This window comes from Panthera pardus, unplaced genomic scaffold (assembly GCF_024362965.1).
Source record: "Panthera pardus isolate Hobbes unplaced genomic scaffold, ASM2436296v1 HiC_scaffold_3, whole genome shotgun sequence".
NCBI lineage: Eukaryota > Metazoa > Chordata > Mammalia > Carnivora > Felidae > Panthera > Panthera pardus.
This window is the reverse complement of record NW_026526876.1, coordinates 29,494,170-29,518,821: the sequence shown is the minus strand read 5'-3', so window position 1 is coordinate 29,518,821 and position 24,652 is coordinate 29,494,170. Positions and strand designations below refer to the sequence as shown.

Below are 24,652 nucleotides of genomic sequence, written 5' to 3'. Positions count from 1 at the left end.
ATCTCAAAGGCAAGAGTTTATTTTGTTTACACCCGCTCTCCTTGGTCTCAATATCCCCACAGGATGCACTGCAAAAAGTAGTTACTAAAACAATCATCTACATAAGTAGGGAGGAGGAAAAGGACAGAAGGGGAAAAAGCGACCTCTTCAGAAGGAATTCCATTCCTAACTCCTAAATCATTATCTTTCTATAGCCAAACAATACTGTTAAAAAAACAAAAAACAAAAAAACATTGAAGTCTTCATCCCTCCCCCTTTTTATAAACTTTGAAATACTATACTGTGATTCAATCTTACCGCAAAGGCACTCACTTTGTAAGTATGCTGAGATTCAATATTACCCCCAAAGGCACTCATTTTGTTAAGTAAGGGGAACAGGTCTGGGTTCACATTCTGGCTCTACCCTCATTTAAATTATTTATGCTGTTCCTCAATTTCCCCATCTGCAAATGACAGAGCCTACGTCACAAGACTGCTTGATGATTAAATAAAATACTCTCCATTACTTACTTAGCCTAGTGCCTGACAACAACACCCATTATTTGCACTATTATTATAACCTATAGACAAAAAGCAAACATAAAAGGAATTTCAGCAAGACTTTTTAATGCACAGGAAAAATAGAAAGTAATCTCTTAAAACACTGCTGTACCTGAAGACCCGTGCATGTAAAAATGGACTTGGCACATCTAGTTAGCACTCAATATTAGCTGTACCTGCCTCAAACTACCAAAGCTTAGAATTTTAATTTTTGCTATAAGTTTAGATTTCCTTTTTTTTATTTAGATTTGCTTTTAGTACTTCATGATGATGCTTACATAAAAACAAAACAAATCAAATGCCCAATAATTCACTTAAATTCTGGAATAGCCATACAATGGAATATTATGCAACCATGAATAATAACCAATGTAAAACAGTATTTCCTGACTTGAAAAAGTGCTTGCTTCACTGTTAAATGAAAAAATAAAAAGGTGTTACAAAAAACCAAAACGTATACTATGGCCTCATTTTTGTTTTAAAAGAGTAGGTGGTAAGATTCTTTTGTCTTTTGTTTTCTAGTGTATATAATGTCTCCAGCATAAACATGTATTACTTGTATAATAAAAGGAAAAGAAGCAAAAAGAAAATAATGCAACTTCTTAAAGAGCCAAAGAATCTGAGTAAGGCCAATGTCATGGCAGCGTTCTTACATTTAACATACTGAGCAAAATGTTGATTAAAAGCAATGATTCCCATCCCACTTGAATCCCAAAAGCTTCACTCCAATAATTTATAGCAGAGAAAGATTGTCAAACTTAAGCAATTTTACAAGAACAGAACAGCTTATGATAAATAACCTTTCTCCAAAGAATACAAAGTATTAAAAGCTACAATTAACTTATCAATTCTCATAACAACCTGGGCAGTAGGTTTTGGGCTGGGATTACAACTTCCAATTTACTAGTGGGAATAGATAATAAAGTTGTACTGCACATTCTTAATAAAGAAACCTAAAGTATCCCAATTTTTAGTTCATCTATAAATCACAATTTGACAAATAAATACAGATGGAGTCAATGTACCTGCTGTCACTGACATTAAGATTCTGCAGTAAACCTAAAGAGACCAAAAAAAAACCCAACAAAAAAAAAAACCAACAAAAAAAAAACAATGAGCTATAAAAGATTGAGCTAGATATTAATGGTTTCTCTCCTAGTTCCAAGGAAGCATTCTAGGGACTGGAAGATGTCAGATGGGTTCAGCAGGCAAACACATTTAGGAAAAACGTTCCTGATGGAAATTCACAATGCACTTCATCAGACTGAATGCTCAAATGCCTGCCTTTACCAAACCAAACACTTTTTCCCCCTATTATACCTATTAGTATCTTGCAGAACATTGTTCTGAGGGATACAAGTTGGGATAAAATTCAAACATGTGACTTTCAGGGTCTCTTCCTATGCTTATGACTCTTAAGTCTAAATTGCAACATAGGTTCAAGGGAAAACTTCCATGTAACACAAGTACACTGGGAAAGCAAAAAGTATACCCCTCAGGCAGTTTCCCAAGCCCAGCACTATTAATATCTTGTGCCAAATCTTATGAGTGGGGAAAGGGGACTCTCCTGTGTGTTGTAGGACATTTAGTAGCATCCCTGGCTCCACCTACTAGATGCCGGTAGCACCTTCTACCAATTATGACACCTAAAAATGCCTCCAGAGCTGTCAAATGTCCCCTAGGGGGGAAAAAAATCACACCTTTCATTAGAAAACCATTGCCTAGATACAGACTTTATACATACATGTAGATGTATTCTTCCCAGAAAGCAAAACATATCCAGGTACTTCAACTATTTCAAGTCAGAACTCTACACCTACAAATGAAAACCTTGCCTTTATTCCTTGTAAGTTCCCAAGACAGGACTCCAGGTATACAAGAACAACCCAGCAGCATCCACCCTGCAAAAATGCAGAAACCCAAGGGGAGGGCTTTGGTCATTTGACTGGCCAGCAAACCACACTTTCACTGGAAACAGAAGCACAAATCAGATGGGGAAGAAAAGTATGCCCATAATGTGGCTTCTACTAACCTCCTCCCCACCATTACCTCATTACTCTGCACAAAGGTGAGAAATAGGAGGAGGAAAAATGGTTAGGGAAGTGTCTGTGAAGTTGTCAAAATTTCAACTGAAACTTGAAAATTAGCTAAAATGTCATCATGTAAAAGGCGAAGGCAAGAGAATGGTAAATGTGGCATTCTAGTGAAAGGAAACGGCATGGGAAAAGGCAAGGCCGTGGGAAAACATAGGATATCTGGAGGTTAAAAGAAATGATCAATTTGCTTGAAATATAAAGTATATTTTAATAGAGGAAAACAGTATAGAAAAAAGTGGAAAGGCAGTCTGAAGCCAGATCATTAATGGACAACCTTGAATAGCCAGCCCTTACTCAGACTTAAGGCAGCAGAATGTCATTAAAGATTTTTCAAATAGGGAGTAACATCAGAACTGTGCTTTAGAGACCAGCTGGGTAGGATGGATTAAAAGAAAGTAAAAAAGCAAAAACCATCGATGAAGCTACTGCAATAATCCAGACAGGGTGCAACAAGGACCTCAACTAAGGTGTTCACCACAGTAGGAACAGCAGTTTCCTTCAAGCTTAAATCCAGAAACTGGAAGGGGCTAAAGTCTGCAGAAGGGCCAAATGACAGAAAAAGAAAAACGTAAAGGATCTTATCTCCTTCATGATAAAATCTTTCCATTTATTTCTAATGACGCTATTCAGGTTTCATACATTCTCTATTCCTAACATTATCAACCCCAACCCAGCCTGGGGCCTTATTAACTCACACCTAAATTAGCCTGACAGCTTCCTGACAGCCTTGATCCTTCAATCTGGTCCATACCGTTTTATCACATCACTTCTCTACTCTGGAATAGCTCCTTGTACCTTTCTCAGGAGTCCAAATTCTCCAAGATGAAACTTAACACAGTATCACAGCAAATGCATCAGGTTGGGTAGACCTAGAACTCCCCCAGATTCCCAACGCCATAATCTTTGCCTATGCTGGTGCTTCTACCTGGGAGACCCTTCTAACCTTTAGGCTCAAAATTTAATTAATCCTTCAATACATGGCATTTCCACAAAAACTTTTGCAGGCTGTTTAGACTGCCATCACTTTCTTCCTGCTTAAATTGTAAAACTCATTTAAAGTCACCATCACGCAATTCAAATTATCTGAATATTCCCCAATTGTCAATTTACAAATTCTATTTCCACGGTGACAAAGTTCCTTAACATCCTTCTGCATGCTCACTAACTTGATCTAAAAACTGGAACATAGTAAGCACTTGTAAGCACTTACTGACTGGACTAGAGCATTCAAAAGACTTGGCTAGGTAGGCCTTCAAGTATAAATAAGATTTTGCTATGCAGAGAAAGATGAGGAAATTCTAATCAAGAAACCAACACAATCAAAATAATGGGAAAGGATCTGAGAGATGATCTACAGAACTTGCTGGATGAACCAAGAGGTACATGTACACCTTCTCAAGAAGAGGAAGAATGCAGCAAGTAGTGATCTGTAATGAGGTATTGAAAGCTACAGAACAGGACACACTGCAAAGTACTTCTTTTACATGGAAACAAATGTTTTGTTATAGAATAGAGAATAGGAGGCAAAATTTTTATGATAAAACCCACTATTGTGGACAGTACACCACCCCAGTCCCTAACATGTGCCCATGCCAACAGGGCTTCTCATAACTGAATACAGTTTGTAACTACTAAGGGAAACAGTTATCTGACTGGAGGACAGATTATTACTACGACTGCTGTTCACAAACCTTAACTGACCTTTTACCATGTCATTGTACTGCCTTATACATATGTTCTCATTTAATCCTCACAACGTTATAAAGTACTCTTACTCGCATTTTATAGATGAAGTTTGAAGCTCCAAAAGTTAAGTAATGTGTCCAAGATCACACAACTACTAAGTGGCAGAGGCAGGATTCCAATTCAAATCTCCAGTTCTAAACCCCATGCTTTTAACTACTATACTAAGTAGTGTAAGGCTAGGTTTAAACTGGAAGGGGCTTGGGGCACCTGGGTGGCTCAGTTGGTTAAGTAGCTGACTTCGGCTCAGGTCAGGCAGTTCATGGGTTCAAGCCCTGCCATCAGGCTCTGTGCTGACAGCTCGGGGCCTGGGGCCTGCTTCGGATTCTGTGTCTCCCTCTGTCTCTCTCTCAGAAATAAACATTAAAAAATATATATATGTAATTATTTTACATATATATACTGGAAGGACCTTAATTGCTGGACACTAGACTTCGAATTTTGTTTAGTCTTTAGAAGAAAGCCAGAGAGGGAATACTAACTGAATCTCTCTAATAAACATTTTACAAAAATGCCTACAACATTCAAATTATTGCACTAAGTGCCTACAAGGTTGATAAGGGCCACTTAAGACAGACACTACTATGTGATCAGAGAATCCCAGGGGACCTTAAGGGACCCTCACACAAACGGAGTCAGTAAGGTCATAAAAGGCTTCCCACAGGAGACAACATCTACATTGATACCTAAAGAATAACTAGGGTCCAGCATCACTCATACAGTTACTGCAAGCGTCCCACATGCAAATCCACTCCCTCCCCCAATACCAAATCCAAAACCAATTCCTGCCCCTCAACATGCCCCATGTGAGTGAATCCTGATCTCAACTACTGATTTACCATCTATCATAAATACCTCATTTAAAAATATACTAATGCCAGATACAAACAACAGAAAGACTACTGGAGTAGTTTCATTAATGCCAAAGATAAGAGGATAGAAAGTACGTGCACAGGTAAGCCCAGATGATAAAGCACTGTGTTTTGCCTACAAAGATCAAGGAAGGCTTCCAGAAAAGGAGGACATTCTGACCGAATTTTGAAGGTTAAATAGGGAGGGTTCAATAGACAGAATGACAGGCACATTCATTTCATCCTTAATGCCAGTGCCTTGTTCAAAGCCTCGTTATGTACTACAGTAATTCAAGCAGTAATAATCTCCCAACTGTTCTTTCTTCCTGTCTCAGCAAGCCTTCAATCTAGCATCCACTACCAAAATGATTATTAGAAAGGAAGGAGAAACAGAACATAAATCTGACTATGCTGTGCTCCTCTTAAAAATCCTTCACTGACTCTAGGGTAAGGATGAATCCAAACTCTCCACACAGGATATATCTGGGCCCCTTTTTATACTCAGCCTCATCTCCAACCTGTCCCCACTCCAAACACCTGAATCTTATTTAGAGTTTCAGGCTCTTTCCATGCTCTTGCACCTTTGCTCACACTTTCTTTTCAAGGTTCAGCTCCAAGAGATCACATGTCCTCTCAAGTATTCACCATTTATTTCAGGTTGAGTTAGGAGTCCTTCCCTCTCTAGGGTCTTATCTGCACTCCCATGATACCCTGGGCAACAGTTCATGATATAAACTCCCCATCTTGTCATCCTGTCTGTCCCCTCCTTCCCTAGATTATATACTTCTTAAAAAAAAAAATGGGGGGGGGGGTGTAGAGGGAGGGTTATGGCTTGTTTTATCTTTATTCTCTACAGGTGGTCCCATGCCTGGCAGAAAGTAGACCAACACATGTTAGTTAACCCGAACACTGTATGTTGAATGCATCAGATGGAGATCCACCATGAAGTTAATGGATATGTCTGATCATAAGGTGATAACAACCTAACAAGGAGCAGGCATCAACTGAATCTAGGACAGACTTCATCTACCTCAAGTTCCAGTCACTTACAATGCCAAGCACCTGCACTCAGACTAGCAAACTTTTTAGCTGTACTTTTAAAACTATTAAGTTTGGTTACATAAGCCTTTTGAAAGCACTATCAAAAATTTTCATGCCATTACCCAAACATTTACCTAGTAACTGCAGTCTAGGAACCTATCCAACAGAAATATTCTCATAGATATAGAAATATCATAATTCTTTCAATGAAGAATTGTAATACAAAAAAAAAAAAAAACAAAAAACAAACCCACAACACTTAAAAAGGAACACTAGAATACTATGCAGCTATTTAAAAAAAGAGAACTGGGGGCGCCTGGGTGGCTCAGTCGGTCAAGCGTCCGACTTCGGCTCAGGTCATGATCTCACGGCTTGTGAGTTCGAGCCCCGTGTCGGGCTCTGAGCTGATGGCTCAGAGCCTGGAGCCTCTTCAGATTCCATGTCTTTCTCTGCCCCTCCCCTGCTCACACGGTCTCTGTCTCTCAAAAATAAATAAACATTAAAAAAAATTTTTTTAAATAAAAAAAGAGAACTGTATGTGTTGATTTGAAAAAAATCTCTACGATATACAGCAACATGAAAAAAAAAAAGCCACTTAAGTATAATCCCATTTATGTTAAAAACTATTCAAACAGATAGGGCACCTGGGTGGCTCAGTTGGTTAGGGGTCCAACTTTGGCTCAGGTCATGACCTCGTGGTTCTTAAGTTAGAGCCCCACATCAGGCTCTGTGCTGACATTTCAGAGCCTGGAGCCTGCTTCAGATTCTGTGTCTCCCTCTCTCGCTGCCCCCTCTCAAAAATAAACAAACATTAAAAAAAAAATTTTTTTTTAACTACAGAAACAGAAAATCTTTTTGAAAAATGACTATGTATCAAAATAATGGAGTTTAGGGGTGCCTGAGGTGGCTCAGTCGGTTAAGCATCTGACTTCAGCTCAGGTCATCATCTCATGGTCTGTGAGTTCAAGCCCCGCATCGGGCTCTGTGCTGACAGCTCGGAGCCCTGGAGCCTGCTTCAGATTCTGTATCTCCCTCTCTCTCTGCCCATCCCCTGCTCACACTCTGTCTCTGTCTCTCAAAAGTAAATAAACATTGAAAAAAAAAAAGCAAGAAAGAAATACTACCATCCTTCTTTCATTCCCTTGGGAGGTCAAAGGAAAAACTAAGAGGTAAGCAGTAAATCAGTAACTGCAAAAAACAGCAGTCCAATTTCTTTTATATATGCTTGAGGTCTTCAAACATCCTCAGTTCTCCACAGTAATATATGAACAGTTTAATGTAACTTCCCTAACAGTTCAATTTAATCAACTAGCATTTTTACAAAGCCTCTCTACTAGCAAACATCAGAAACTAATTAGCTTTACCTCTATCCCTTCACAACCTCCCATGGAAGTGCTAATATGCAGTCACAAAGGCCAAACAGGAGTAGCAAAAGAAAGCCTGGGACATCAGTTTTTAGCAATTTTTGGTGTAACATCCTAACAAAATCATTATTCATCTGTTTTATTCCTCAACACTTCTCCAACTGAATTTAACCAGGTCTGACCTTAAGCTGCTCCCTTTTTAAGAAGAAATTAAAAAGTAAGGGACTCCATTAAGTTTGATGCCACTCAGAAACAACTTTTTCCAAACAAGGGCAGAATATGCTGTACTTAAAATTCAGAATGAGATCTCATTTGGGATTCCTATTCAAGTAACAAGAACCGAGTTTTTGATAACATTTAGATAAAACTGCACTGAATTCACCTCCACCTTACATTTCCTGACTCTCAAAAGCTTGAGGGGCAACCGTAATTCTTTAAAAAATTAGGACTAGAGAAAAATGGGCAAGTTTACAATCAACAACATAAAATATAAAGCTAAATAATTCCCAGCTAAATTAACTCTCTAGAAGCATTAGGCATTCAAATGTTAAAGTTTATGGAGCTATCTTATAATCTTGGAAAAGCAAGGCTTGCAGAAGGTAACATTTATTAAACAACTATTATTTGCCAGACACTGCTACCCAACAATAAATCAAGAATTTAAAACAACTCCAACCTTGAAAGGCCTCTTTGCATAAAAACTTAAAACCTTCATACACAATATTTAACTTTTTCTTTCAAACTACCCAAGCTTGTTTGTTTTTCATTCACGAACGTGAGTTGTGTTCTCTACACTGAAGTTGGTTTCCTCATACTCTGCATTTCAGCTCTACCTTTATCAAAGAGGTGAAAAAGCTTAACACATAAAAAGTATCTACTTCAGTTCTTTTTGGAAAATCACACCAACTGGCTAATTTTCCTCTATACATTTCACCCTACATTATAATAAACAGGCTACATGGCGTATCTTAGGAACAAATGATAACTGAGTAACTAACAGTGACCCTTCCACAACATGTCTTTTTCCTATGACACACAATCTGCAAGCAACACCCAAGGACCTTCTTGTGGCCTTCAAAAGTTGGGGACCTCTAGTACAGTGGAATATTTGTCTTTTCTAACTATTATCGTGGTTCACTGAGTTGATGTCACATTCCAAGGAATAGGAAGTACTGATGAAAGAGTCTTATTTTGTGTTACGAATTATTACACTCAGGCAGGAGTATTTTTTGCACAACTTTTAGTATACGCAAAGAAAGACTAATAACTAATAAGCACTTAAGATAGAAACTATAATTCAAACATGTATCTTCACAAGCAACATGAAGACTCAAAAACCAATCCGAATTAAGATTTCCAAAGAGTAAAGTCCTATTTTAAGAAAAGGACATGGTCCAAGTACTCTTTGCACCGACAGAGTACGCAGGCCAGGTGTATAAGGCCATTTTATTTGACACACCTGCACTGTACTCCTTCATAAAGTGATCAAATAGGGCACTAAAGTAAAATATGCTTCCTGAGACCCAGAACAGTCTAACCAATCAAAGAAAAAACTTACTTAAAATAGAGAAAGAGGGTAGAGAAAAGGTGCCTTAAAACTCTAAATAAACCACTTAATGATGAGATTTGGTTTTGTTCTGGGGCAATCTGCCACAGACCACATACTTATTCTGCACGACTCCCTCCTTTCCAAACTCAAGGGAGAGATCCTTTGGAAAAAAAAAATTAATTTTTTAAAATCCCTCTCTCTCTCTTTCTCTCTCTCTCTCTCCAGGAAGGAAATCACTTAGTTTCTGTATCTTAATGGCCTCACCAAGAAGAAAAAATAACCTTTACAAAACCCCCCAAGGAAGCTAAATATAAGAGGAGTAAGCATTACTCTTTTAAACTCTTTAGAAAATCCAATACAGACTAGCATCTTTTTACATTTTAAAATTGCTTTTCCAGTAAAACAAGGCAACTAAGCTTTACTGCACTCAAAGCTAAATGCCTTCTCAAACCAGCATCACCACCCATAATGGCCCTGTGTTTACAGATTACATAATTCAGGTTATATCAAACAGAACAAATCTAAAACTTGTTTTTCACTTTAAAATACAATTAAAATCTGTGGTCAACCCAATAAAATGGAGAGGATGTACAGCCTCTGGTTATAGTGTAGCATTACTAGAAAAGGAAGAGTATTTTGGCAGTGTTTGAAGAAGGGAAAAAAAAAATGGGAATATTTTCCTTTCTTCTCACCTTGATAAAAGCTCAAAAGTGAACTTGTAAGGCTTACTCATTTTCCAGCTTCCAGAATTTTCCTCAACACGATAATGATAAGTCTAACAATCAAAGAACGCTCTGCAGGTTTAACCATAGAAATAACGTGTGTAGGCAGGAATAAAGAAAATCAGACAAAGATTTAACATCTCACTTTGGTAAAGCACAAATACTAATGTTCTGAATAAGGCTTTCCGTAAAGATGCAGGGACACTTCAAAAAACTTCATTCAACAGATTCATATAAGTGAAAGGACCAAAAACCCAATCGTACCACAAAGCTCTATCAATACTTAGTTGATCACTCAACTATCTACAGACACAAATCAAAAATACTTACATACAGTTAAATGTAGTAGTCATCAGAAACCAACCATCTTCACCAAAATACAGAGGTTAACAATCTTTGTCATATCTAAGGTTTCCCTCTGAGTAGTGCATACTTGAGAAATAAAAAGTTAACCACCTCAAATCACAAGATCACTAACAAATACATCAAATACAAGAAAGGTCAAAGAAACTGCATACTTTGTTGGATAAACATAGCGGAAATTGAAATTCCATGACTGAGGACAGTTACCCCACATATAATACATTTTTTAAATTCCCAAGGGATGAGCATTTTTACCTTGCCTTATTTTTAGAACTACACATCACACTGTACATATCACATGACATGATGTAACTGTTAGCAAAGAAAATGGCCCAAACCATTGAAAATATACATTAAGAGGAAATGAATCAATGCATACTTAAGAATCACTACATTTCACATTTACCTTTTTTATTTTTGAAAATGTTTCCTAACTCTATTACAGTACACTTTTTTATTAACTGGAAAAGTAGCTAGTAACCTATGTAGGAACAACAGAAAAATGTACTTGATATTTTACAAAATAGGAATTTACCCAATTACTGGGAAAACTGATATGAAGAAACAGATAACAGAACATTCTTCCAAACCTCAAGAATTAAAAGCAAAAATTGTCTAGATCAAAAATGCAACAGAAACATAATGTAATACTCCAGTTGGAGAACAATTATTACTCAAAAGTATTCCCTGTTGTTAGGAGAAAATAATAGTTTTAACTGACAATGCCTGCAGACAACTGAAAATTTCTAAATTGGTGAGACAGTTTATTAGAAAAGGAACCAAGTATATGGTATAGGAGGGGGGGAGGGGAAAACACACCCACTTAAGCCTTTGTAAACAGTGGTACTTAAAAGACCCAAGAAGCTGGGAAAAATCAAAACTACAGACTATTCTAAAAAGTGTAAAAGATATTCCAGTGTACTACTGTCCATACTTGAAAGTGCTTTAGAGACAAAGTTCAGTAACAATCTATAACTATATCATGATTATGCAAGGCGGAGATTATGTAATTTTATCATTTATTATAAATGTTCTCCTACTCTCAAACTAAAACAACTAAAACGTTTTGATCTCTCCGATGGGGAGGGGATAGTTTCTTCTGGGCTACAGTTTAAAAATATAAACACACACCCCAAAACAAACAAAAAAACACAATGACTGCTAGCCACGTGACAAAGGAGATGGCAACACCAGGATTGTGAATGGAGGGGAGGGAGGCGAGGCAGGACGACTAGGGAGATTTCTCGGAACTTTGGGGACCTCTAGATTCGGGTCTCTCGACCTTTAAGGTACCAAACTCTAGCTCTACAAGTTGTACGTTAACATTCTCAAATACAGTCTTATTAACAGATCACGAAAAATGCTCTAGTGACCTCCAGGATAAAGAGGCGTAAATCAGAGGAGGAAAGAGAGCAATTTAAAGTGGCGCCATCATGTCACCCCCTTTCCCCTAAGGCAATCAATAAGCAATAGTTAAGTAACGCGTTTCTCCAAAAAAAAAAAAAAACAAAAAAACAAAAAAACAAAACCCACCACACTGGGGGCCCGACAATGGAAAACAAAAGGGTTTTTAAGTAAGACATGAGCTTAAGGTTGTTTATCGTATGGAAAACAATCAAACTATTTGCTGAAGAATCAAAAGACAGCCGGAAAACAGGCCCCCCAAACTCACTTAAAAGCAAATAAATGCCTCTTCCTCTTTGGTTTTTTTTTTTTTTAAACAAACAAACACGTCCGCCTAAGGGAGACTAGATCTGAAAACATAAGTGACCTCAATATATAGACAACAAAAATAATAAATAAATGAAACAAATAACCATCTCACAACAATCAGAGTTGTGATACACACCGTGCACCGCGCAAGATGTGTGTTACGAGCAGAAAAAGGCCTTCTGCAGTCAAGAGAAGTTCAAGCCAAGAGCCAGAGTTTGTTTGGGGTTTTTTTTACGGGAATAAATCGTGTTCTTAAGGCCGCATTTTTAAATAGAACGCCAAAGGAAAAGCTGGCGAACGAGGCGGCAGCTGGTAGAGAAGGGCCCCCGCACACCCCCGCCCTTGGGGCGACTCCCAGCCCCGGACCCGCAGCGGGGAAGCCCGGTGAGGCCATTTAAAGTTCCGGGGATTTTTCCTGCCCTGCCCTGCCTTTCTAGTTACAACTAACAAAGAGAGAGAGAAATGGGAGCCACAGGGAGAGCGAGGAGAAGGAGAAAGGGCAGCGGGAGGAGGAGGAGGAGAGGAGCAGCAGCAGCAGCAGCACCTACCACGTGATGGAGGAGCGTTGCCCGGGCGGATTCAGCCCCACAAAATGGGCGCAGTTTGCAAACAGCCCCCGGCCTGGGCGCCGAGGGCTGGCGGCGGCAGGCGGGGGCGCGCGGCGGCGGCTCCGGCCCGGGCCCGCCGCTCTCCTCCCCCCCGGCGCCCGGAGCCGCCCTGACTTTCCGGGCGGGGGGGGGCGAGGCGGAGGGGGAGGGGAAGGCGGCGGCGGCGGGGAGCGGCCGCTTTTTCTTCTCTTTCGGGCCCCTTCTCCGGCCTTCCTCGGCTCCGGCGGGGCCTGGGCACCGTCGAGGACCGCAGCCCGGCGGGGAGGACTGGCGGGCGGGGGCAGAGGGTGAAGCCGCCCCCCCGCCCCGCACAAACAAGCACCGCCGTCTGCAGCCCGAGCCCGCACCCCGGCCGCCACCCCCGCACGCCTCTTCCCGGCCGGGGAGCGCGCTCCGGCCGCCCCCCGCGCCGCCGCGGTGAGACGAGTCGGCTTCGCTACGGTGCTCGGTTCTCCCGCCGGCTCGGCGAGCGGTGGCGGCGGTGGCGGCGGCACTGGGAAAATGGCGGCCGAGCTCCTTTTCCCTCCCCCCCTTTAATCTGAAGCGGAGGGAGAATGGAGCGAGCGAGCGAGCGGGCGAGCGCCGGGGACACGGGGAGGAGGGACAGCAGCGCCTCCGCCGGCTGCGGCTGCGGCGGCGAAGGGCCGCTCCGCCCCGGCGCGCCGCCAGGGGGCGCCCGCCGCGCCACCCCCGCGGGCCGCCAGGAGGCGCGGCCGCCGCCGCCGCCTCAGTCATGGCTCCTTGCCGCGGCCGCCGTTTCTGCACCTCCATCTGCGGAGGCCGCGGCGCCGGGACCCAGCTGCTCCGAGACGTGCGGCCACGGCACGGGGCACTGCGGCAGGCGGGAGAGGGCCCTCGCTCCGGCCGAGGTGAGGCTAACCTGAGGCGCTGACGCCGTCACATTTCCTCCGCGCCGGGGCTGGCGGGGCCGCGCGCAGGCTATGAGGGGGCAAGGCGGGCAGGCGCGGCGGAGCAAGAGGACGTGAGCGAGGAACTGTTTGCACTGTGTAGTAAACAAGCTAATGCAGTCGGTGCCACACTATTCCAGAGTTAAACGCGCGCTGAATCGGGTAGGAAGCTCCCTGACCAGCGAAGCGCTTTCTGCCGCCCTTTGTCCTAGGCGACTGCCTCGATACACTGCAGCACGCCTGGGCACTAGCCCCAGCGCAGCGCTCCGCAGCCGCCAGGGTGGAAAAAAAAAAAAAAAAAAAAAAAAAAAAAGGCGCACGTCGTCATTGCGCAGGCGCAGGCCAGGGCCCGCGCCGGGCCAGCCCGGGAAGGGACGACCGGGAGCTAGAGGGGAAGTGATGGCCCACCCGCGCCGGGCCCGCTGGGAACTGTAGTTTTCGTTAAGAAGCACGCGTCTTGTTTTGGGTGTCATGGTTTGGCAGATCCGCCAAAGCAGGCAAATGGCATTACACAATGAGTATTTATGCTTCCTGTCGCCACCAAAAGGAAGTTCACTGCTATGCTAAAAGTTTAACAAAGAACTCCACAGAGAAACCAAATCTCCCAACAAAAAGCAAACTTCCCACTTTTCCTACCAGAGTTGGTTTAAAGTGGTGGCACTTTATCTTTCTCATGACCAGTTTGTCGGTACAGTATTTTATTTGTTTCCCAAAACAGGGCCTTACAATAATGGAACCTTTTCTAGATTAAAAAAGTTAAGCAATATAACGCAAAGTGTCACATTTACACAAAGTATAATTCCACCATCCTTTAAAACCAAAAAAAAAAAAAAAAAAAAAAAAAAAAAAGTTGCCAAAAGATTATTTCAGTGGTTTGAGATTTTAAAACAGAACTCTAGGATTCGTCAGAATGTGCTTTAAATGACTGAAGGAAAAAATGATTCCAACAATTAAATCATCAAATTCAGCAAGACAGGAAGGGTATGCTCTACTATGAAAAGGACGATAAGAAATGCTCAATACTGTTTTGTGGCTTACCAGAACCAATATCCGGTGGTATGCTCACTTCTGCTAGCCAAACAAACACCCTCTCGGTTGTAGTCCTCCCACAAAGTTACCAGCAACTACAGCATCTACACCTGTATGTCAGTGAGCTCCCATTTGTACTCTTAAAATCACACTACAATGAAGTCACGGTCAAATTACACAAAGAATAAACTAATATAAGTGTACCATCCAAAAGAGATGCTGGTCTTGGCTTTTTATAATCCCGCGAAAGAAAATTTAGTTGATTAAAAAAGTATACACATATCTCCATATAAATAGGAATTCCATAAAATATAGCAGAAAGGTGTTAAACACAGACCAACAGATGGCAAGCTCAAGTCCTAATCTAAGGATTCTGAAATCTAAATGAGCCAAATGAAAAACACCAAATAAGGCAAAGCCCCTTCCAGCATATACTTAAAAATATTATGTTCAAAGACACCCACCACAAAATAATTAATCTTACTACTGATTAGTAAGTGGACTGGGCCTAGTCCTAAAACTCAACTGTGAGATTTAATTAGGCCCCCAAATAACGAAGATTGTGAAATACTTTTTTATTCAGTGGATTAGGAAAAAGGTGGGAATGCTCATTTTAAAACATGCTTTTTGGGGAAAAATAAATTCCAACTTTCCCATTCTCTCAATGCTTAGCCCAAGAGCCAGGAGTTCACAGTGTTTATGGCATTTAAATCAGTCAAACGTGTTTTACATTCTTATCTCAAACCAGATGTCTTTTTCCTAAGGCACCAATTTTTACAAATAAAAAGATTCAAAGGTAAGCCACTAAAATGCAAAAATCTTAAGAAGAGAGATACATTTTCTTAAAATTGACCCCAGAAACACAGTGGATGTCAAGGCTGATTAAACACACACATACACCCTACTATTCATATCACTCTTGGAGTAGTCATTATGGTTGACTCTCAAAGTTGACATTTGTATTAGTTTAACCCATCCCCTCTGCCAATGATTGGTTGGGAATGGGCATGAAACCCAATCCTGGCCACTGAGACGTGAGTAGAAGCCCACTGGAAGGCCTGCTAGAGAGAAGTGTGAGAAAAGCTTCTTCATTCCTAAAAATGAAATGAGAAACAGTTACCTCTTCTTTAGACTGTGCGAAAAATGACACCTCAAACTGCTACAGTCACCCTACAACAAGCCTGAAGATGCCACAATCTTCATCAAAGGGGGCAGAATGGAGAGCTGGCAAGAACTTTTCAGCATGAAGCCATTATATCAAATAATCCTGACCTCTGCAAGTCTACTGGACTTCCAGCTACACAAGAACAATGTAACAACATTTCTTTATTGTTTCAGCCAATTTAAGTTAGGTTTTCTATACCTGAAGTCAAAAAAATCCTAATTAATTTCTCATATTTTAGAGCACCTATATTACTTGGATTATTCATATTGTCATATTATATAAAATGTTATTTATTCCTCAGAAAAGTCCTTTCCTTCTATATACAACTCTGTACCCATCCATGTCTTTATATGTTCTTTCTGCCTAGAAAAAGAGGACCATCCCTTCTCACAACCATTCCTTGTTCATTCTTCTCCCCCAACCCACTGCGACTTATTTTTCCTTCAAGACATGTTCCGCCATTTCATTTACATACCATATTTAACAAGGTAGATAATTGGCCCTATAATAGTTAAAGGCTCTCTATAATTCCTTTGAGGTTGTTTCCATCTATCAGTCTTACCTCTGAAGCTGGTCTGAAAGCCCTAAAAGGCAGGAACTATGGCTATTCCAACTTCAGATTTATAACTCTCACCTGTACAATAAACATATCCCAAGAAGGCACTCTCTAATAACTTCACCATATATATATATACACGTGTATATATATATATATATATATATACACGTGTATATATATACGTATATATACGTATATATACACGTGTATATATATGTATATATATATACATACAAGCCAGATAGTCCTAAACAGAACATTCTATCACAAATTCAGTACTTCATATGTCCAAACTAATCTCAAAAAGACAAGGGATTGTTTTGTTTTGCACTTTAAAAATATTTATTAAAACTAAGGAGAAAGTCCTAAAGCCTAAACCATTTAGTTTCAAAAGAACAGGGGCCCAGTTTCTGTTATTTATTGTTGCATCATTATATCCTGGGGACCTAGTCCAGAGCCTTGCAAAAGGGGGCACTTTGTAAGAATTTGCTGAATAAATGAAGAAAGCTATAGTGTGGTAACTAAGAATATAGGATCCAGGGGTAGCCCTAGATTTTACCTGCCTCCTTGACTTATCAGCTGTGTTACTTTGGGCAAAGTACTAAACTTATAAGCCCCAGTTTCTGCTCTGTAAAAAGGAGATAGTAATGCCTACCTCATAAATTTAACTATTATCGTTATTAGTTAACTAATGAAGCTATTTTCCCAAGTTCAGTAATTGAAGAGGTTAAAATACGAGATAAGGTCAGCACCTCTTCCCTAATTCAAACTTCAAATCCCTATCTACACACTCCAGCAAACAATGTTTTCATTCATAAACTCAAATAACACTATCCATAAAAATACTTTGAGCTCCCCGAGAGCATATTCTAATTCTGAAAAAGATTTACATTCATAAATCCAAAACCACATAAAAAAGTAAAATTCATTTATTCAACAAAAATTTAGTGAGTATCTATTAAGCTCAAGACCCTGTTCCAGATGTCACAAAAATGAACACGTCAATCTATTTAAGACAACATTAAAATTATATCATGAAAGAAACAACTTTAAACTGAAATTGGTGCATGCTCTCATGTTAATATGTTATCAGCTAAATATTCAGTAGAAAGCTAGAATTGAATGAACTGAGCCAATAGTAAGAAATTTAAATCAAAGAATTTTGGATGTAGAAGGAATATGGAAGGTCATCTAGCTAAACCTCCAACTTTTATTAGTGGGAAAACAAGGTAAGGCCAAGAGAGAACAGTTAAGGTTCTACCCTAAGCCCCACAGCAGAAGGACACAATGGGATCAGAGGTCAGTCTCCAATTCTCACTTTCCCACTATATCACCTGCCTTCCAGAGTTACAGTCTCCCAACAGAAACATGCTACTTACTTGACTAATAAGAACTACAAATGTGACAAAGATATTAAGCTCAAACAATAGTACCTATTTCATAGTTTCACAAGTATCAAGATTTAGCCAGATGTCAGTAAAAGAAAATCCTCACACTGATTACAAGAATTGTAAGGCTCAGAAATCAAGATTTTTTTTTCATTAAATGGAGGCCTCAACTCATTCAAAATATATATTCTTATGTATTCAGTCCAGTAGCAACAAACTTACAGTAAGATTAAACAGCTTAAGGCATGTGAAAAACTTTTGTAAATGGCAAAGTAGTGTAAGAATGCATGGCATTCCTTAGTTTCAATCCCACCTAAAAACAAGATAAATCTCTTCTCCATACTAGAGATACAGACTGTCAAATTTACATAAAGAAATTACCTTACCATTTCACCACAGAAGTGGTCCAATAACTCACTGAGAAGAAAAACTAATCTTAGGCAGTAAGTAATAATAATTGTTAGTAATAATAATAACTAAAGTCACAGGTTAACTCTGAAAACACTTCTAAATCTATAAATACTTTATTTAGGGATAACTCAGAAGATAGCAACTGAATATAACTGTACCACTTAAACAAGTCAGGTTCTTTCACACCAGCTACATTAAGATCTAGGTTTTCTCCTCCATGGTACCAGATTTGAAAGTAGCAACACAGGCACTTACTTCCTTCTAATGCATGCAGTTTAATGAAGACTTCATATGAAATATTTTAATAAAGTTTCTCAAGTTGTCAAAAACTACACTGATTATTTAGGTGGATTTTAATTAATTCTGCTGCTTTAAATTTTAATATAGAACATTAAAAAATTCTCAAATAATTAGAATTAACCACAAAAAGTTCATTGACCAAACATAACAAAAGGAGTACTCCAATATTCTGACTTAGCCGACAAGGCAATGTCAAATGAAGCAATCTGTCTAGGACCTAAACACTGTTTCCGATGATAAACTTAAATGTCAGAATTTGCCCAAAATTTTCCAAGAAACTGCCTGGCTTCTTTTCTAAATGAAACATAGAAGTAAACATGCAGAAGAACTTCAAGGCAGCCATGAACAGCCAACTCATGGAGGGCCTGATAAAGAGACTCAGAGGGGGAAAAATGTTCAAAGAGAAAAGGAGACAACGGGTGCACAAGGCAAATGTCACTTAAAAAATTTTTAAGTCCAGGGTGCTTGAGTGGCTCCATCAGTTGAATGACAGATTCTTGATTTCAGTTCAGGTCATGATCTCATGGTTGTGGGATTGAGCCCCAGGTCAGGCTCTGCACTGGACACAGAGCCTGCTTGCGATTCATTCTCTCTCTCTCTCTCTCTCTCTCTCTCTCTCTCTCTCTATTTCTCTTTCTCTCCCCTCCCCTCTCCCTCTCTTTGCCCCTCCCCCACTCGTGGGTAGGCTCTCTCAATCTCTCTCAAAAACAAAAACAAAAACAAAACTTTAAATCAGTTGCTAAGTCCAAAGTTAAGATGCAACTTCCAAAATCTCGCTCTGATGGCAGAACAAACCTAGGGATTTTGGAGACAGCACACGTGTTCCCTCCATTGGAAAGGCACACCATTCTTGAAAAGGAACATACCTTTTTAAACCACTAATTTCTGGATTCTTGAACCAGGTTTTCATGTACACTATGAGCACAGTGATATAAAATAGGGGGTAACTGAAGCCAATGAATAATCAAGAGAGACACCTTGCTGGAGTGTCAATTTCATCAAAGATTGTAGTAAAATTGCATATACTTTTATTAAAATAAACACAAATATATTATGTAGCAAAATACAAAATTCTCATTTTTTTCAAGATAAAGGAGTCTTCAGAGAAATGTCCTTTTCGTGAGAAGTTGCTCTGGACAACCCTAGACTGAGGGTACTTTAAAGGAAAGTAGGAGAAACAATGCTTTAGATCATTTATGGATAAAGATGTATCCCAAAAAATCCTGAACATAATCCCTCCATAAAGATAATATAACTTGGAGAGATCTTATATAAAAATTGTTATGGATACAATATTATAAATGAGTCCATAAGCTGCTGAGAACATGACTAGAATTCAGGAAATGCTAAAGTCCTTGTCTTATCTCTGTCACTCATTTACTAAGAAATCAAATATAATCTCCTTAACAATAATCTTTTCTCATTTCTGAATTAGACAAAAATAATAAAATACAGTATTTGGTATTTTCAGCCATATTCCAAATTAATTCCCACCATCAAATTTAGACACAAATTTATCTAACAAAACTTGTCCCAAATGAACTAACTTCAACTAGCAGAACAAACAAATTTAATTTAAAAAATAAAACAGCTAAATGAAAGTATAACTTCTGGGAGACCTTGGGTGGCTCAGTCAGTTAAGCATCCAACTTCAGCTCAGGTCATGATTGGTTCATGAGTTCAAGTCCCACATCAGGCTCCCTGCTGTCAGCACAAAATAAAGGTATTTATTTTTATTTATTTTGAAAGAGAGAGAAAGTGCATGTGCTAGCGTAAGCAGGAGGATGAGCAGAGGGAGAGAGAGAGAGAGAGAGAGAGAGAGAGAGAGAGGAGAGAGAGAACTCCAGGCTCCGCATGCTGTCAGTGCAGAGCTTGATGCAGGGCTCAAACCCACAAATCACAAGATCATGGCCTGAGCCAAAATCAAGAGTTGGATGCTCAAGCAACTGAGCCACCCAGGTACTCCTAAAATAAACATTAAAAAAAAAGGGGGGGGGGGGTTAATGTTTGTTTATTTTTGAGAGAGAGACCGAGAAGAGCATAAGCAGAGGAAGGGGAGAGAGACACAGAATCCGAAGCAGGCTCCAGGCTCATGAGCTGTCAGCACAGAGCCCGACACAGGGCTCAAACCCACAAATCACAAGATCATGGCCTGAGCCAAAATCAAGAGTTGGATGCTCAAGCAACTGAGCCACCCAGGTACTCCTAAAATAAACATTAAAAAAAAAGGGGGGTGGGGTTAATGTTTGTTTATTTTTGAGAGAGAGACCGAGAAGAGCATAAGCAGAGGAAGGGGAGAGAGACACAGAATCCGAAGCAGGCTCCAGGCTCATGAGCTGTCAGCACAGAGCCCGACACAGGGCTCAAACCCACAAATCACAAGATCATGACCTGAGCCTAAGTCGGATGCTTAACCAACTGAGCCACTTGGGTGCCCCTAAAATAAACATTTTCTGTAAAAAGTGTATCTTCGTTGCTTCTCAGCCTTTTGGCTAAGATCAAGTGTAAAAAGTGTATCTTCTGTGGTATCAAGAAGAAAAAAATGTTCTGTGTAGGGGAAGGGATTAAACTCACATTTCCTATTATAACTATACTGGCAACATCAAAATGTGGTCTTGCTGGTAATATTTAGCCTAAGTCATTAAATTTTTATAACATGACAACAGTAATACTAGCATTCCTGCCTTGGAGGACTTTCTTTTTCAGTAAAACTGGATATCCCCTTAAAGCCCTAACATTCATTTCCATTCATTCATAAACATTTATTGACTGTCTACCAAATGCCAATCACTGTCGTACCTCTGGAAAAAAAATACTAAGTCACCATCATAAGTTATGTGGTAGCCAAGAAAAACTCCTTCTATTTATTGACATTTTAAATGGTTAAAAATCCAAAGCTAAGAAGTCATAAGAGAACAATTAGCAAAATTTTAGTGCTTTATGCTTCCAACTCCATTCTCTTCTGATCCCTTTTGTGAAGCTTGCCTAAACCACCCCAAGGATGCTAAAATTAGGTATTGTTTAAGGCATAACCAGAATGAGGTAACAGAGTACCCCAAAATAAAACCAAGAGAAGTTAAGGGAACCAAGTAGGAGGCAAGGATCTAAAGTAGTGGACTCAGAACCTCTACCCTGCATGTCTCAAGATAGGCAAAGGTCTAGAAGAGGAAAATTTGTGACCTAATCCAATTGTGCTTAATTCCGCATCCCCCTTTTCATTTTCAAATATTTGTGGCTGCCCTGGGGGGATGCTTTTAGTTCTGACTGCCATGGATTCAAAACACATCATTTCTTAAACATTAGTTATGTTAACTATTATCTCCATTCTACTAATTAGGCAATTAGAATTTGCTACCGCTAAATGAATGTCCAAAGTTAAGCCAGAATTATTTCAAGATGAAGTCAAGAATACATCTCAACTCACATGATAAGGCTGTTATTACCCTGATGCCTAAAGCAGAAAAAGACATAAAAAGAAAAACAAACAAAATCAAAAAAAACAAAAACCACACTTCAGACCGATATCCCTTGTGGATATAGATGTAAAAATCCTCAACAAAACACTAGCAAATGAATCCAGCAACATCTAAACAGGACAGTACACCTTTGCTAAGTGTGACTAATCCTAGGAATTCAAGGTTGGTCTATAACCTGAAAGTCAATTATGTAATACATTATACTAATAAAGGATTAAAACCACACGATCACTCAGTTGATGCAGAAAAAGCATTTGACAAAATCCAATACCCTTGCATGATAAAAACACACAAGAAACCAAGAACTGAAGAAAACTTCCTCAACCTGACAAAAGGTACCTATGAAAAAACCACATCTAACATCACAGTTAATGGAGAAAGACTGAATACTTTCTAAGATCAAGGACAAAACAAGGATGTCAGCTCTCACCACTTTCATTCAACACTGTACTGCAGATTTTAGCCAGGGCAATTAGGCAAGAAAAATAAATAAAAAGCATTCAAGTTACAAAGGAAAAAGTAAAATTAATCTATTTGTACATAACATAATACTGTATATAAAAAATCCTTAAGGAACCCACAGGTAAACTATTAGAGCTAGAAAACAACTCCATCAATAGTATAAGATGTAAGACCACTATACAAATATCAGTTGTATTTCAATACACTAATAATGAACAATTTGAAAATGAAATAAAAAACAATTATCTACAATAGCATCAAAAAGAATAAAATACTTAGAAATAAATGTATAAAATTTGCACTCTGAAAATGACAAAAATTGTCAAAAGAAGTGAAAGAAGTCCTAATTAAGTGGAAAGACATCCCATGTTCATGGATTGGAAGATATAACATTATTAAGCTGGCAGTTACCCCCTAAATTGATCTATAGATTCAAATCAATCCCAGAATACCCAAAATCTTGAAAAGGAAGAATGAAGTTGGAGGACTCACACTTCCTGATTCCAAAATCTAACTCAATGCCATAGAAATCAAGACAGTGTGGTACCAGCATAAGGACAGACATATAGATCAATGAAGTATTGTTGACAGTCCAGAAAAAAGACCTCACATTCATAGTCAATTGGTTTTTGACAAGAGCGCCACAATAATTCAAAAGGGAATGGGGGGTAGTCTTTTCAGCAAACAGTGCAGGGATAACTGGATATTCACATGCAGTGGAATGAAGCTGGACCCCTAGCTCACACCTTACACAAAAATTAACTCAAAATGGATCATAGACCTAAATTTAAAAGCTAAAATCATAAAATTCCTAGGAGAAAACAAGGGTAAAATCTTCATTTTTAGATTCAGCACTAAAGTACAGTAACAAGAAAAAAACATGTAGTTTGGACTTCATGAGAATTATACATTTTGTGCATTAAAGGACCCCATCAAGGGGCGCCTGGGTGGCTTGGTCAGTTAAGCGTCCGACTTCGGCTCAGGTCATGATCTCACAGTCCGTGAGTTCAAGCCCCGCGTCGGGCTCTGTGCTGACAGCTCAGAGCCTGGAGCCTGTTTCGGATTCTGTGTCTCCCTCTCTCTCTGCCCCTCCCCTGTTCATGCTCTGTCTCTCTCTGTCTCAAAAATAAATAAACGTTAAAAAAAAAAAATTTTTTTTTAAATAAAAAAAAAAATAAAGGACCCCATCAAGAAAGTGAAAACATAACCCACAGAATAGGAAACAATATCTGAAAATCATATGTGACAAAGGACTTATTTCCAGAATATATGAAGAAATCTTATAACTCAACAATAAAAAAGACAATCCAGTTTTTAAAAAGGGCAGGGATGCCTAGGTGGCTCAGTCAGTTAAGCATCTGACTGACTCCTGATTTCGGCTCAGGTTGTAGTCTCACCGTTCATGAGTCTGAGCCCCATGTCAGACTTTGCTCTAATAGCGCAGAGCCTGCCTAGGATTCTCTCTCTCCTTCTCTCTCTGCCAATCCTCTCCCCCCTCCAAATAAATAAATAAACTTTAAAAAAAGGGGGGGGGGGAGTTTTGACAGAAATAGACATTTCTCCAGAGATCTACAAATAGCCAATAAACACATGAAAACATCTCATCATTAGTCATCAGGAAAATAAGTTCAAAGCCATGAGCTACTACTTTACATCTACTAGTATGGCTATAATCAAAATGACAGACAGTTAATAATGTTGACAAGGGGAGTGCCTGGGTGGCTCAGTCAGTTAAGCATCTGACTTTAGCTCAGGTCATGATCTCACAGTCCATGAGTTCAAGGCCCGTGTCGGGCTCGGTGCTGACAGCTCAGAGCCTAGAGCCTGCTTCAGACTCTGTGTCTCCCTTTGTCTCTCTCTCTGCCCCTCCCCCAGTTGCGCTCACATTCTCTCTCTCTCTCTCTCAAAAATAAATAAACCTAAAAAAAAAAAAAAACGTTGACAAGGATGTGAAGAAATTTGTAGGTGTGAATGTAGAAGGGTGTATCTACCTTGGAAAAGTTTGGTGGTTCCTCAAAAGTTAAACAGAGTTACCATATAACCTAGCAATTCTACTCCTAGGTATAGACTCAAAAAAGGTGTCCAAACAAAAACTTATACAAGAATGTTTATAGCGGCATTATTCATAATAGCCAAGAGACAGAAACAACCCAAAAGCCCACCAATCGATTAACAATAAGCAAAATGAGGCATATCCATACAATGGAATATTATTTAGCCATAAAAATAAATGAGTAAAGTATTGATCTATGCTACCACATAGATGAACCTTGAAAACATGCTAAGTGAAAGAAGCCAGCCACAAAAGAACACAAACTGTAGGATTTTATTTATATGAATGTCCAATATAGGCAAATTACAGAC

The 24,652-nt window shown here is 39.5% G+C and overlaps 1 protein-coding gene across 4 annotated transcripts in view; it reads right to left on the bottom strand.

The window, feature by feature from the left end:
- The window catches only part of KANSL1 (KAT8 regulatory NSL complex subunit 1), a 176,779-nt gene that overhangs the window by 136,954 nt on the left and 15,173 nt on the right, over window positions 1-24,652 (bottom strand). Inside the window, exon 1 of one of the 4 annotated variants that reach the window (XM_019437464.2) lies at window positions 12,531-12,644. The exons of the other annotated variants lie outside the window; for them this stretch is intronic. The gene's annotated coding sequence lies outside the window, so the exon portion shown is untranslated. Of the gene's footprint in view, window positions 1-12,530; window positions 12,645-24,652 lie in introns of those variants that run through there. 4 annotated transcript variants of the gene reach the window in all.